The sequence below is a fragment of the Heterocephalus glaber genome, unplaced genomic scaffold, assembly GCF_053883595.1.
Source record: "Heterocephalus glaber isolate CG9 unplaced genomic scaffold, H.glaber_assembly_v1.0 deba00001613, whole genome shotgun sequence".
NCBI lineage: Eukaryota > Metazoa > Chordata > Mammalia > Rodentia > Bathyergidae > Heterocephalus > Heterocephalus glaber.
The window spans coordinates 3,652,170-3,656,787 of NW_028258384.1; the positions used below are offsets into that span (position 1 = coordinate 3,652,170).

At 38.5% G+C, this 4,618-nt stretch overlaps 1 pseudogene; it reads right to left on the reverse strand.

The window, feature by feature from the left end:
• Window positions 1-338: 338 nt before the first annotated feature.
• LOC101710067 (ZZ-type zinc finger-containing protein 3 pseudogene) lies at window positions 339-1,964 on the reverse strand (annotated as a pseudogene).
• Between the last annotated feature and the right edge of the window lie 2,654 nt (window positions 1,965-4,618).

Here is a 4,618-nt window from a genome sequence, read left to right on the forward strand (position 1 = left end):
AACTCTACAACTATAAACCAAAGTGTATTGTGCTAATCCATAAAACTTATGAAAAAAGCAAAAACCTACCACCCATGTTTCTACATGTCTTTTCTAATTGAGACATGTGAAATACCAGAATAGAAAAACCATATTGTCATATAGAGGAGTAATAAAGTTGAGTTTTGAAGTCTTTTATTGGAGTTTTTTTTTGAGAGTCAAAAAATTTTATGTCAAACCTAAAATTTTAGCTAAAGCATTAATTTTAGCTATCATAAAAATACTATGTCCAGACATTCATGAATAGATACTGCAAACCTGGGGAATAGTAAACAAAGCAGAATTCATGGTTACCATATTTATACATACTCTTTGTTCTGTTTCAGTACCACATGATCTGATTCAAAGTAATAAACATCAGAATCATCATCTTCCTCTTCTACAATGTGCTGACTGGCACTCTCTTTGGCAGATGGCATATGTCCAACACTGAGTCTTCCCTCTTAGTGTGTCTTACTTAGTCTTTCACTTCCTTAGTCTTTTTTTGTGTGTGTGTGTGGTACTGAGCATTGAACTTGGGACCTTGCCCTTGCAAGGCAGGTGGCTGAACCACTGAGTTCAATCCCCGGCCCTCACTTCCATAGTCTTGAGAGTCACAACATAAAACTTTATCATTTTGAGAAATATCATCAGGACTTGTGGGAGACTCACTTACATTATCACAAGCAGTTGCACCTGTTTCACTGGGACTAAGATTATTCTCCTCAAATTGTCCATTCTCTCTGCAAGAACTGTTTTTAGTGGGACTAGCTCTGGCAGGGGAAGCCCTGCATGGTGATGTTCTCAGGGTATAGTGATGTTGTTGAGGTTCTGACAGAGACGTCATCTGAGCTGAGATGCAGTCTAGAACAGACAACGGCTCTGCTTCTCCTGAGACTGGCATACTCTTAAGATCTGCTTCCAAGACATTACTGGTATTTTCATTACACTGCTCTTTTGAGGCACTGCTAACTCCCACTACATCTACTTCCTCCTCAGAATCCCTTAAAGATGACTGGATTTCAGAAATGGGGCCTGAAGTTGGCTCAGTACTCAGCTGATTAACACACCACAGATAGGCAGGCAGTTCCCAATTTGTGGTCCTCCAACTTGACCTGCACTTCTGAATTTGTGCAAGGCATGTTATGGTCTGAACTGTCATCACTCCTATTGTCATGGAGCATTGAAGTCTGGGTTTCTCAAGCCCCATTTTCAGCTATTGATTTCTCCTGTAATGCATAGGAACCAGCACTATTTTTCTGAGCGTTCCCACCAGGCTGACAGTCATCAGTTTATACCAGCAGAATCACTGTCATCAACACCATTGACAGTCAGATAGCCTGTGATTTCTTCACCTACTGCAGAATTAAGTGGCCCTTCCTCACTGACATTCACCTTTTTAACTTCCTTTTTCTCACAATCATCCAGTATAAAACTACAATAACCACGTTTAGTCCACTGAATATCTGCACCATTGTCTACTCCTGTCCTCCTCTGTTCTACTGACTCCTTATCTGATTTGATAGGTGAATCTTCTTTTCAACTGTTTGGTGCTTCAGATCTAAGACAATGTTTAATTCTTTTTAAAACTCTGATACAGGTTCTATTTGCCTTCTCTCACAATAGTCTATTGCCTGATTTTCTAGGTTATCCTTTTTGGAAGAAGAAAGTCCTCTTTTCTTAGGGCTTACCCATGATTCTCGAGTACTCTACTGCTTTAAATCAGTGGTTTTTCCATTATTATTTTCTTTATGAATTTGCACAGGCTCTAGTCTCTTCTTTAGGGATCTTGATCATACTTGAGAATGAGAAGAGAATTCTTCAGGGTGAGCAATGCTATGATTCCTTAAAGTTCTACCACAAAAAAATTCATCCAAGCCATTTAACCCCACTGTTGATCTTGTAACATGAATAGATTAGGAAGCAGCCATACTAAGGCAAGTCCCTACAATGCGATCATCATAATCCACTCATTGGGAAACCTGTATAACCAAAGATCTATCACTGTGGAAATATTATCTCTTTTCCTTGTATCCTGAAGGAGTTGGAGCTATGTCTAGAATAGAGTTTAAGCATCAAGGTTTCAGACTCTCAGCTTCAGCCATGTAGAATACTAAAAACTCTTAAATTCCTTTAGCTAAGTTCTACCAATATTAAGACAGACAGGTTCTTGCTGATGTGTTTTTTAAGGCCTTCTAGGAAGTGTCTGATTCCCAAGTGTCTGTATTTATCTGTCATCATGGTTATCGTCCATGTTACACTGAGACTTCAGGTGTTAATTATTTATATGGTTGTACTAGCACAACTTGGAATCTTCCATGTGGGGCCACACTCCACGGGCCGCTCAGGAAGGCATTGCCACCATGGCTGCACTGTGCAACCATCATGGCACTTGCTCCAGTGGCCACGGAAACAGGAAGTTCTACAGTGGGGCCTGGAGCTCCTTTTTCATGAGTAAATTTAAATTGCACTGTCCTTGTTGCCTTGTTATTGTGATTTGACTCAAAACCTTTATTTTCATGATCAATTTTACGAAAAAGACACAAAGGGCATGTCCAGGTTTGGAGAATAAGGAGGAACTGGGCACACCTTAAACTTTCTACAAATCTCCTTTCTATTGGATGCCACTGGGCAGCAGCATTCACTATCTTATAGATCACAGATCTTAAAGGCACTCAGGAAAGAATACCACAGGTAGTACAGTAGTTCTGGGAGACCACTCCCTCCTTCCACCCATTTGAACTTCTCAAGTACCACAGGGCCAATCTTTTCCCCATCATACTAAGAGGAGCACACACACACACACACACACACACACACACACACACACACACAAAATGACATCCACCTGGAAAATGACATCCCTGGAAATTCCTGAAAGCTACCTGCCAGAGCACAGCCATGTCAGAAGTTTGTGCCTGACCTTCATTAACCTTTATCCACTGCCACCTCCTTAATGGTTCCTAGAAATGTACTGGTGCATTTCATGTATTTAATTTAATTAGAATGAGCTCTGGGACATGCATGCTTGTTGAAAGCCACTAAGATGACTCAGCATCCTGCCAATCACTCCTCTCAATCTCACCCAAAGACCTAATGGAAGGCATCTGGGCTTAAAAGCCTGATTTATGTGTGTGCCATGCTGTGCTTCTAACTTTCCTGTTACCCCAACACCACTTTTCTTGTACTGCGTACCCTGAGCACATCTTCCTGTTATCCTCAATAAAGGTAGGTATTTTTCTTTTATCATGGGATGTACACTTGGGTGTATACTTGCACATCCTAAACAAGAGCCTGGAATCTCTCTGTTGGGATTTACCATGCAGCCTGAAGGAGAGTTCTAGAACTGAGTCAAACAGTGCCAAATGTAGGAAGGGAAATGGAAGTAAAAAGAAGGCAGATATATTATGTACTTGTACCAACTCTGGCAATAAATGGAATCATTATGTATTGCAAAATGTACTGAAACAAATACAATATTTTGATAAGTAAATACATAAAAAATAAAGTGGCAAGAGAGATGAAATAAGCTTTTCCAATTGAAGGGGGTATTTTTGAGAGGATTAATGATGGTGTACCTTTTTCTTTAGTCATTTTTTCTTAAATGTAAACTGATGTGAGCCAATAAGCATTTAAGGTATATTTTCATCACCCTTTTTATTAATGTGTGTAATATATTTACATATATGTAAATAAATCATGACACACATTCTCTCTTTGATCAAATTTGTGTCAGGGTCTCTGGGTCCTTCTGGGAACAGCCTGCCACTTGGCCTGACTTTAGCAAGAATCATGACAAGAAATTTAGAATGAGCCAACCTTTATATTCTATCAGCCTCTGATGTTTGCTTATGTTCCTAACACCACATTTTTGATGCCTAACTTTAGGCCTTGATTTAGCAAGAAAAGTGTTGGAAAGTTTAATAAGAATTCCACTATGCTTAATATTCTTTTTAGCAATCTTGTATTGGTGCCTCCTTTCTCTTGAGTTTTTGCATGTAAATCACAGCTGGGTCTGTCTTCTATTACTAGACTGTTGAATCCTATTATAATGGACATTAAACATTATTTATATTGATTTCCTTTTCTCCATAGAGAAAGGCAGTATATATATATATATATATATATATATATACACACATACACACACATATATACATATATATGGTATAAAATATCATGGATATACAAATATACATATATATATATGCTAGCCATTGTCTCTGCATAATGCAATTGGCATGAAATTTACTTCTCATTTATATTCTCTGAATTCTCAACACACATATACACCCAGTATCTTGAGATTCCCTTAATTAGTAACAAAAGAGGAAAGGGCTGAAATAAGCCCAATGAGAGACCTCAAACCCTGTTCTCATTAAATGCATGTGAAATAACTTAGAAACGTGCTTGTAATCAAAGAAAGTAACATTAAATATATTGTTTTAAGTCAATTTTCTGTCCATTACTTTGGTATAGAGGCTTAGGATAATTGGGAGCAAAAAATCCTGCCCTAGAAATACTGGGCCTAGGCAAACTAAGAAGTTTTCTTTGCAGTCAGGAGTATTGTTTTTTATAACAGTGAAGGAGGGGGAAGCAA